The following is an 11,690-nucleotide window of genomic DNA, read 5'->3' as shown; positions in this document are numbered from 1 at the left end:
TATCTATTTCTTAGTTGATTTTTTCTTAAGATTTTGTTTTATTCAAATAAACTTTTCTATGTCTTTCCTAGTTTCTTTCTGAGCTCAAAGTCCATCTTGCTTCTCGTAAGTCATAACTCAGTTTGCCATGCCCTATTATTTAGGGTTCTTTGTATTTCATTTTAACATTAAAAAAGTTTTGAATTCTGTGATTATACCTTAAGATACCCCTCAACCTGTAAGAGATTTCTAAAGATTATACCTTAAGAAATCTCTCAAAGAAAAAGTGAAACAGACAGATGATTTGAAGAACCTGGAAGTGCTGTTCTCTATATCAGTCTCCAGCCCTCTGGTACCATGTACGATCCTGCACATGGTGAGAATGGCTGCTCTGTGCTTTGCTGCGCATTAGGTACAGCATTGCACAATACAAAGAGACACACATTGGCACTTGCCTGCCAATCTGCTCCAGCTGCCTACAAATTTGGTTTATATTTTTGGAAGGAGACTTCATTCCTGTGTGACCAAAACATTATAAAATCTTAAACAGTTTGGCAGCCTAACTTCTATATGACAAATTTTTTCAAACCCATAATCCTTCAATTTCCTTAAAAAAATAATTGAACCAAAAGTAATAAAATTGTGCAGTGAATGTAAACTTTTAATCACTTGTTTGAAGTCTTGTGTGTTGCTAGCTCATCATTCTCTTGTTCTAAGATGAAGAAATTCTGTTTTCTTTTGTGTTAATCATTCCTGGCAATCTTTTCTTTCTCAGAGCCAAGCTCTTCTAGATCCCTCTGGGGCACTAGCTGCTTCAGCTGTTGTCCTTTGGCTAGTCCTTTGTAGTGTTTCATTCACGTTACCTTAACTACCGTTGTCCCCAAAGTGGTAGCAAAAATAAAGGAGAGAAAATCTGGCACAGCACTTACTGAATTATAACTGCACAGAAATAATGGGCACTAGGAATAGGAGTTAAAAACAATTATAATTTACTAGCGGCCTGGTGCATAAAATTTATGCACTTGAAGAGGGGTGGGGGGGGTGTTCCTCAGCCTGGCATGCATCCTCTCGCAGTCCAGGACCCCTCAGGGGATGTCGGTCTGCTGGCTTAGGCCTGTTCCCCATGGAGAATAGGCCTAAGCTGATAGTTGCAAATCCCTCTCCTAGTCCAGGACCCTTCACTCCTTACTGCCCGCCTGCTCACTGCTCCTTACCACTCAGCTTGCTGCTCCTTAGTGCTGCCATGGAGGCAGGAGAGACTCCTGCCACTGCCACAGTGCTCACCAGCTGTGAGCCCTATCTTTCTGTGTAGTTGTCTATAGGCCAACTGCTCTCTTCCTTCTCACTTAGAACGAGCAGCAGGTGAGGGCAGAGTGCCTGTCGTGGAATGCAGAGGGCTACCCAGAGCTGAGGGGAGTGGCCGGGCCCGCAGGGTAAGAGGTGGATACAGAGGACGCTATCTCACTCAATTGTGGGGTGGGCTGGCTGGCCTTCATCTGCCTGACCCCACCCAGGGAGGGACCAAGCAGGGTGCCTGCCTCTCCATTTTCCACACTTCCATCTGTGACACCTGTCACCCTTGTCGCCCTCCCCCAAAGTGAGTTTATCTCAATCCCTGAATGTAAAAGGGTACAGAGGTGGGGAGGGCATCCACTCCAGTGCCCCCTGATTCCCAGAAGAACCTGGTCAACCAGACCTGATCTCAGGATGTTGGCCACAGCTGCAGAACATAGATCTGTTTCAAGAAAAGTTGGGCATGCAGACTTTTGTATGAGCCCCTATTCCAAAAGGTGGCAGTTTATTCACATTGTGGCAAAGACATCTTCAAGGGTAACATAAGTGGGTAAAGTCAGGGGCAAACCGGGCCATTTCCTCATCCAATCTATCTGAGATGCATGGACAGAACCAAGTCTCAGCTCTTTACAAGACAACTTCTGGAGTTTTTTTAAGACTAAAGTACATTAGTCTGTCTCCATTCTTGTTCTTTCGGATTTTTTCATCATTGGATAAAAGTATATGTACATTGGGGCAATCCTGTTGAGATACAACATTCCAGTTGCACCCATGTGACAACAACATTGCCCCTCAGAGGGAGGGAGCCGACAGATGGGGAGCAGGGAATTCTGAAAACCAAAGCAATGACAGAGATGCTAAAGCTTTCCTTCAAGTATCTGACACCCCACTTCAGGTGGCCTGCAGGCCGGGCGTCTCCTGGACCTTTACCACTTGATGTCCTGGCAGGCTGTTCTGGACCCTGCTAGGCGGTGTGCAGGGCCACCTAGGCCCAGGGGGAGTTGCCCACCTGCCCCAGCCACTCCTGGTACAGCTCCTGCACATGGGCGCTGGTCTCCCGGGGCCACACCGGGATGGCAGCATAGTTATCTTACATCTGCCAGAACAGTGTCCTGTCTGCACACCCGTCTTCTGCCTGGGCCTGGCCGCTGCCGCTTAGGCATGCCTGGTGCAGGCCAGGACCTCCACGAAGTGGCAGGGGAACTTGCCCCTCTACAGCCTCAGGACCACTTCTGGATGTTTTGAAAGCTGTCAGCAGCCTCAAAGGGTAGCAGAACCTCTCCGTGCCTTTCAGGGGTGACCTCCCAGAAGTCTTTGTTCCTCAGGGTGCGGTAGGTGAGCACTCCCACGTCCTCGTTGAACAGCTCCTTGGCCGTGTGCCTGAAGACGTGCACCAGGCACCCGTCGGAGCTGGAACCCTCGTGGCGCCTCACCTCCTCCTTCATGTCTCCAAACCGAGTGTCCATGGCGGCGTCATTCGAGGTGAGGTCACTTTGCTCCATCATCTGGGCAGTTTCCCCTGAGGTTAGCTCAAGTTCAGCACCCTGGGAACTATGTAAAGCTGTGGGAGCATCTTCTCAAAGGGCTGCCAGTTTGTTGTCATAACACGGGCCCACAGTGATGTGGAAAATCTTGTCAGGTTCTGCCTGTCCAGAGAGCCCATGACCTGTTGGGGAGACTTGGCCGTGCACAGGTGGGGGGTGATGGGGTGAGCCAGCACACGCTCTGCATATCTGTCCCAGCCGGGGCAGGCGGAGGTCATCATGGGTAGCTGGGGCTCTTCCTCACGGCGCTGGCAGTACTGGTGCACAAACTCCTTCTGACTCTCCAGGATGCTGAAGTCCGCATCTATCTTCATGTCGAAGACAGTGTGCCCCAAGGCTTTTGAGAAAGCCACAGAGCCTTCAGGACACATCAGTGACACTGAGGCTGAATTTAGCAGAAAATTAAGGTATAGACTGAGGACACACGGACACTGCCAGCACTTTGTGCTGTGAGGTTCAGAACACAGAAGAAGTCCTGGGTGTTCTGTTGAGAAACTTGGACTCCTTCCTTTGCGGTCACACAACTGTCACACGCTAGGCAGTCACTCAGAAATATCTTGGCATCGGCCAACTTATGGAATTCTCCCTTCTCTTCATTCTCCTGAGCCAGACTCTAGACATTGACCATGGCATTCTCTTGGTCATCAGTTTTTGTGTTCTTTTTTAATACAATCCTTCCCAGTGCAGTGATCACACTTCATCTGGAGCTGAGCAGGCAGGGGCCGGCTCGAGTGACCTGGAGAAAGCACTAGGAGAGCAGTCAGTCACTGCTGCTTGCCCCTGGTGCTGCTGGTGGTATCCTTTCTTCCTAGGGGAGCGTCTAGGGAGGGGAAGTGGTCACAGTGTCTGAGACCGAGTTCCAGGAGGCCAGCAGCGCTGTTGGGATTGTGCCAGAGGTGCTGGTCTGTTGGTGCCTGGCCTGTCCTCTGGAGATTGAACCTATGGGACTAATAAGGAAGCCAGTCCCCACCGCCCCGCCTCCATCACCAATTGATTGGAGTCTGAGGGCCAGGAGGAGGGACCAAGAGGCCCGGCCACTCACTGCAGTTCCCTGTTAACCATCCCCTGATCAATGGGAGCCTGCGGGCCAGGGGAGCGACCAAGCAGTCTGCCTTCTGCCCTCCCGCTCAAAATGTCGCTGCTGCCATGAATTCACTGGAGCTTGAGAGACCCCTGTTCCCCCATTAGCTATCCCCTGATCAGTGGAGCCTGAGGGCTGGGGGATGAATTGGTCATCTATTCGATCTTTATGGACCCTGGGGTTTTATATATTAGGTGATTGGATAATGCTACATGTGGGTGCTTTCTGTGTCATTAGGTTTTCTTCCCTTAATATTTGTTAGCAAAATTTACCCTATCTCTTTAGTTTTCCCTCTATTGTTTTATCTCTACTCCAGTTCAGCTCAGCACAGAAGTATTGTTTTTTAATCTAATATACAAAGGTGCTTATTCAAATATGTTTGCCTTCAGAATACTGTGCACTCTTTTTTAAATATTTGATTCCCAACACCACCCTAGATTTGCAGAAACATTTAACTGTTCTATCTATAAACATGGAGACACTATTGAAGTAATTGAAATACATCAAAGAACAGCCTAGCATCCTTATCTTGTGGATTTTTGTTTTAGGGACAGGCACAAGGACAGGAATCTAGTTGGAATTCCTATTTGGAGAACACTACTGCAGAGCAAGAATGCTGCCCTAGATGTTTAATTGCAGCTCCTGATTTAAAAAAATACAGGATACAAGGTGGGCTTAGAGGATATTACACGCTCAATCTCATCATTAGAAAATAATATTAATAATATCATCTTATCATTACAAAGAAATATTAATAATACCATCTTCATTGCTTTTCAAGTTCTTGTGTATATTAAAAATTACTTGATTAAAACTTTAAAACTGGTAAGTATTGTTTTTCACTATGACTATCTTAAAAAAAAACACAAGTGTCAAAAGAGAATATGGAATCATATTTCATAATCTAGTCCAATGTGACATATGAAAGTTATGGAGAAAATAGTCAGATATAGCTGAAAGTAGATTAACATGTAGGAAAAGTTTTACATAGCACAGGATTCCAGATCACAAGGAGGTTAAAGAAGATATTCTAGGACCTTTGACATGAATATAGTTACATTTGCATATATCAGGGGTCCTCAAACTACGGCCCGCGGGCCACATGCAAATACAAATATTGTATTTGTTCCGTTTTGTTTTTTTACTTCAAAATAAGATATGTGCAGTGTGCATAGGAATTTGTTCATAGTTTTTTTTTAAACTATAGTCTGGCCCTCCAGCAGTCTGAGGGACAGTGAACTGGCCCCCTGTTTAAAAAGTTTGAGGACCCCTGGCATATATATTCAATTCCTTTTATGTTCAAATGAGCAACACTGGAAGATGAACAGCAGGGGGTGAACTATATTGATTACAATTAAAAAAAAAAAAAAAGGGAATCATGACCTTGCTTAGCCTTTATGTTTAACTAGAGGCCCAGTGCATGGATTTGTGCACACTGAAAGGATGTTAATTAGAAGGAATATTTTAGAGGCCGGGAAGGGACTGCAGGAGGTTGGCCCCAGGGTGTGTCTGGCCCATCTCGCCCAGTTCCGATCACCTGGACCCCAGCAGCAAGCTAACATATTGGTGGGAGCGTCTGCCCCCTGGTGGTCAGTGCTTGTCACAGTGACTGGTCAATGGTTGAACAAAAGGTTGGACTCAGCATATTAGGCTTTTATATATATGGATATGTTTTGCTTTTCAATTTAAAATTGAACATTGCAGTTTATATAAAGTCAGAACAGGTGGTTGAACTTCCAAATGCTCAACATTTGTCTTTGCTGAAAGTATAAGTGCTTTGTTTCTCAGGTAGTGTTTTTGTATCTGAGGGCATTTTGCCTGTTCATTTGTATTTAGTTTCAGAAATGTAGTTGAACTCAGATATTACCTTTTCTTCTGAGGTATTCATTTTTTTTTCTCCTTAGCTTTCCTTACCTTTTATTCTCTTTAGTATTTATCTAGTGGAATGTACCACTTTTGGGATCACAAAGACCTTGGTTCAATTTGGTTCCACCAGCTCTAGCCAAAATATCTTGAACAATTAACCTCTTTAAGTAGATTTCCTCATTTATAAAATGAGAAAAATAAAAGCACTGCGTCATAAAATTAGTCTGAGGATTAAATAAGAGAATGAATGGGAACAATTAGCTGAAAATGTATCACCAAGTAAGTAATCAATAAATGAGTTCAATTACTCTTGTAAATATTGGCCTTTGCTTAGAGATTTAAAGTAATATCTGGCACAGATTGAGTTTTATTAGTTCAAGTGTGTAGCTGATATTTATAATCATTATGAGATGTCAGACATTCTGCTTTTTCATTTTTAATACTTAAAGTGTGAACACAGATAAATGCATTCAATAATTACATGTTGAAAGAATCAGTACGTTGAACATATGCATGCAATTATTGACAGGGTATTATCCTCTCTTAGCTTCTTACATGATCAGGGTATTAGGACAAATGGCAAATTAAATTTATTTAAGGAAGGATTATAAACACAACAAGTATACAGCCTATGGATAGTTTAAAAATACTTTCCTAAAATATATTCCTATTACTTTGTTATAACTATGATCTACACATGTTAAATACCTATAAAGGCCTGGAGAAAGTTCATGAGACTAAAGTATGTAATATATCTTACCTCATCTCTGACGGCTTCTTTCCACATTTCACATTATGCAACTTACACATTTTTCCTTAAATAAGCCCTTGATGATAACCCAACCCCACTTTCTCTTCATATGTCAGGGATTTCTATCTCTCTAATTTGCTGATGACATGCAACAGGAACATCTCCTTCCTCCTCATCCTGGTATATCTTTACTTATACTCGCCTTTGTCTCAGAAAATGGAATAGATCCTCTGCTTAAATCAAAACACAATAACTCTTTTCTTAATCTCATTTACTCTCTTGTCTTCTAGGATCCTGCCCTATCAATTGGCTCTTATTTCTGTCTGCATTTTTAATATTCCCATTACCAATGTATTCATTAGTTAACCATAAAAACATGTCCATGACCCAGTATTATACTGAAAAAAGGTAACCTTCATACTTGATCTCTAAAGTTATTATATTACCTCTTCCATTTTTCTGTGATTTATAAGCTATTAAAAGGTTTCTTGCTATGTGTGTTTCCCTAGTAACATTTAGCCTTTAACCCATTATGTTTGTACTAGAGGCCCATTGCAGGAGGATTCCTGCAAGTATAGGACTTCACTTCCATCTCTGAGGCTCCTACCCTGCCCTTCTCTGCGGCTCCTACCCAACCTTCTCTGCGGCTCCTACCCTGCCCGTCTCTGCTACCTCAGCTCCGTTGCTTGGCTTCCTTCCAGGGTGCGGTGTCTTCAGTCTTCGCTCCCAGCCAGTATTCGCAAATTAGCCACCATCTTTATTGGCGGTTAATTTGCATATTGCGCTGATTAGCCAATGGAAGGTATAGTGAAGGTACGGTCAATTACTATGTTTGTCTATTATTCGATAGGATTATGACTCACCTTTCAGGTTCCTCTATCTTTCACTCTCCAAACGCAGATGTTCTTAGTTAATTGTTTTTGACCCACAACTGTTTGTTATATGCTCCCTCTTATATACTAGTACTACATTAGTTTTATTATCACAATAACTCTGCATCCTGAATTAAATTGTGTAATAGTAAGCTGTCATTCCTTTCCTTTCAATCCTATCTATTTCCACTTCCTTAAGTTCAAGTTTCATGTTGTAAAAGGCTACTACCTGGATGTTCTTTTGGTACCTAAAAATGAAGATTGGCTATGTCTTCTGTTTTTCACACACACACACACACACACACACACACACACACATTCTCCAGATATTAATTTCTTTTTCCTTCAAGTTTTCAGGCATCAAATTATCTCCTAATTCTCTCCACATTTTTTACACAGACATTATATTCAAAGGTATACTAATTGCTCCATATAATACACCCACACAATTTGGAATGATCCTGAACATCTCTTGGCTTTGCAAAATAATTCTCTCTAAAGCTACCAATAATGAAGTTTTAGAACTTCTATCATCTATTATGTCTTATCTATTCCTATGGCTATTTTCCTAGCTCAGGTTTCCATTGCTTGGGCTATTATTTTCCTCACTGGCCTCACTATATATCTATATTCATATTTTTGTTGTTGTGCCTCAAATGAGCTGCAGCAATTACTGTGTGAACTTGTAATTAACCCAGCTATGTCAGAGTCCCTATCCAAAAACCAGTGAAAAAACAGTAATTCTTAGGGAGTTTTAAATAATATATAATATTCTATATAATAAAAGGTAATATGCAAATAGACCAAATAGCAGAATGACTGGTTGCTATGATGCTCACTGACCACCTGGAGGCAGACGCTTAATGCAGGAGCTGCCCCTTTGTGGTCAATGCACTCCCACAGGGGGAGCGCACTCAGCCAGAAACCGGGTTCACACAATTGGCAAGCGCAGTGGCGATGGCAGAATTCTTTCCTGCCTCCATGGCAGTACTAAGGATGTCCGACTGCCGGCTTAGGCCTGCTCCCTGCCATCAGTTGGACATCCCTCAAGGGCTCTCAGACTGCAAAAGGGCACAGGCTTAGGGACACCCTTCCCCCTGTGCACGAATGCCATGCACCAGGCCTCTAGTTATATATAATACTAAACAGGTATGTGTGTCTCAGGCAGTGTGTTTATTTGTATTTGTGGAGATAGATAGATAGATAGATAGATAGATAGATAGATAGATATAGATATAGATTAGATATAGATATAGATATAGATATATGTATCTTTGGGCACATGTAAGCATTTAATAAATATTGTTACATCATGTTATTATCATAGAATAATTATCAGTCAGCTCCATTATTCTGCAACCTATTTTCTGTAGTTCTATGGGCTTTATCTTTCTTCATTGCAATGTTAAATTTGTCCTCAACTTATTGAAAATATTGAAAGGGTTTACATTATGCTATAGAGTAATGTGAAAGCACGTTTGTCTAAAATTACAGCCCTCTATAATTTGATCTTCATCAATTATAAACTTATCTAATACTTTTCTTTTTTTCCCCTCAAATTTAATTCAAATTGAATTTGTGATTATTCTCTACTTTGTGTTATGGTTTGTTACTTCCAAGGGAATTTTTGGCCCCAGATAAGCTTCCAGTTTAGAAATTGTATCAGAGTCTAAACAAGACCAGATAATATGCTAAATAGATAAATAAATAACCTAGATCCCATCTTTACTGACCCTGAATTTTCATTACATTTGATTGGTGTCTTTATTGTGTAAATCTTTATACATTATGTTGTAGAGCACTTATTTAGGATACTAGAGGCCTGGTGCATGACATGTGTGCACTTGGGGACAGGGTTCCCTTAGCCCAGCCTGCGCCCTTTCGCAGTCTGGGAGCCCTTGAGGGATGTCTGACTTAGCACTGCTGTGGAGGTGGGAGAGGCTTCTACTAATACTGCTGCACTTGCCAGCCGTCAGCCGGGCTTCTGGCTGAGAAGCGCTCCCCTTGTGGGAGCACACAGACCACCAGGGGGCAGCCCCTGCATTGAGCTTCTGCCCCTTAGGGTCAGTGCACATCCTAGCAACAAGTCATTCTGCTGTTTGGCCAACTTGCATATTACACTTTTATTATATAGGATATGAAACAGTAAAAACATAGTGCATTTAATAAAATACTACATTCATGAAACCCTTGAGTAAAATCAAAAATAATCATAATAGGCTAGGCTTGAACGCTAATAATATGATATTTGATAAAACATATCTTTCAACTCTTGCAAAGATGTATAAATAAGTGATACTAAGCTATAATTAATCTATACATTTTATTTCAAAAGCAATATTTATTCACTGAGAAGTTATCTTTAATTATAAAATAAGAACCTCAATGTTCTACAAGTAGGTGACTATAATAATTTCCAGAATAATGAAAGTTGGTTTTTACATATGATTTTAAAGGTGGGCTCTAAATATATATCTTGAACTTTACAATGAAAAATATAAGGTAGTTTTAAAATAGTCCTTAAACAGTATATATTCAAATTGTAAAACTAGCATGGTCATTATAGAAGGGAACAGAAAGAATAAAGGAAGTCACCAGAAATCTCATGAGCTGATCAAACTACAGTAACATGTTGGTATCTGTGACTGTCCATGTCTCTTCTCTTTATTTCTTCATATTTCCAGCTCTCTGTTGATGCTACTTTCTTTCAACACACAGATGCAAACACACACACACACACACACACACACACACACACACAGGACTATGGAATACTAAAGTAGTTCCATAGGGTATGACTATAGCATAACATGAAAAGTGGAAAGTTAAGAGAATTTGGAGATACAAGGAGGGAGGCTGTATGCTTCCTAAAGGACTTAGTTTTATTCTGGGGACATTGGAGATTTTAAGTAATAGATTATATAATTTGATTCTGATGTCAGTGAGGTGTTTCGAAAATTTCATTTTTATTAAAAAAAAAAAAAGTTTTCCCACAGCCTGGAGCATGAATTGAAAAGGAACAGCTGTGACTGTTGGCAAGCAGCCAAGTCAAAAGGTTGTCACTGCAATGTCGATTAGAAGTAATGAAAGCCTGGAACACAGCAGAGTCAATAGCAGTGGGGATGGCAGGTGGGAATCATATTTGTGAATTTGTAGAGTTAGATCTGATGGGATTAGGTGCCAGTTAGATGTGAATTTTAAGGAATATAAGGGAATGGGGATAATTCCTAGATATTTGGATCAGTTGACCAAATAGATGGTAATGACCTTTCTTGAGATCAGGTACGTAGAAGAAGAAAAAAGAGGAAGATGACCTCACTTCTAAACCTGTTCAGTTTGTTGTGCCTATGAGATTTGTAAGTGATAATGTCCAATACAAATTTGGATATGTGGGTCTGTAGTTTATCTTTGAATCAAAGAAAAAGACTATACAAACATACACAAATATACACACAGAGGATATTTGGTATTGTGTTTATAAGTGCATCTAACTGGAGTATTTTAGTTTTAACAAATAGCTCTTTCATCCTATATAATAAAAGCCCAATATGCAAATTGTCCCCTTGACCAGGAAATCGACCAGGGGGTGGGGTTGGCTGGCCAACTGCCTGCGGCCCCTTCTCTGGCCAGTGGGGGCAGAAAGCCGGGAGAAGGGAGGCCCCATCTGGCAGCCGCTACGGACCCTACCCGTGCATGAATTTTTTGCACTGGGCCTCTAGTTTCAAATAATAAAATCTTAGCATGTATGTGTGTCTGTGTTTGTATGTGTTTGTGTGTGTGCCCAAGAGTAGGTAATAGTTTACCTATTTTTGTTTTAATCCTTGATGTTTATATTATAACTAGAGGCCTGGTGTACAAAATTTGTGCATGGGGGTGGGGGTGGTCCCCTCAGCCCAGCCTGCACCCTCTCCAATCTGGACCCCTCAGAGGATGTCCAACTGTCTGTTTAAGCCCCAGTCATGGGGATTGGGCCTAAACCAGCAGTCGGACATCCCTCTCACAATCCTGGACCACTGACTCCTAATCGCTCACCTGCCTGCCTGCCTGGTCGCCCCTAACTGTCCCCACCCTGCCGGCCTAATCTCCCTTCACTGCCTCTGCATGCCTGTCTGATTGCCCCTAACTACCCCTCCCCTGATGGCCTGGTCTCTCCTAACTGCCCACCCCTGCCGGCCTGGTCACCCCTTACTGCCCCGCCCCTACCGGCCTGATCGCCCCCAACTGCCCCCCTCTGCCAGCCTAGTCACACCTTGGCCCCCATGCTGGCCTGCTTGCCCCCAACTGCCCCTTCCACTGGCCTGTTC

At 42.4% G+C, this 11,690-nt stretch overlaps 1 pseudogene; it reads right to left on the bottom strand.

Moving 5' to 3' along the window:
• Positions 1–2,257: 2,257 nt before the first annotated feature.
• LOC102768353 lies at positions 2,258–3,517 on the bottom strand (annotated as a pseudogene).
• Positions 3,518–11,690: the final 8,173 nt, after the last annotated feature.

The sequence above is a fragment of the Myotis davidii genome, unplaced genomic scaffold (assembly GCF_000327345.1).
Source record: "Myotis davidii unplaced genomic scaffold, ASM32734v1 scaffold20, whole genome shotgun sequence".
In the NCBI taxonomy this organism is placed as follows: Eukaryota; Metazoa; Chordata; class Mammalia; order Chiroptera; family Vespertilionidae; genus Myotis; species Myotis davidii.
The sequence above is the reverse complement of the archived record's forward strand: the minus strand, read 5'-3'. Positions and strand labels throughout refer to the sequence as shown.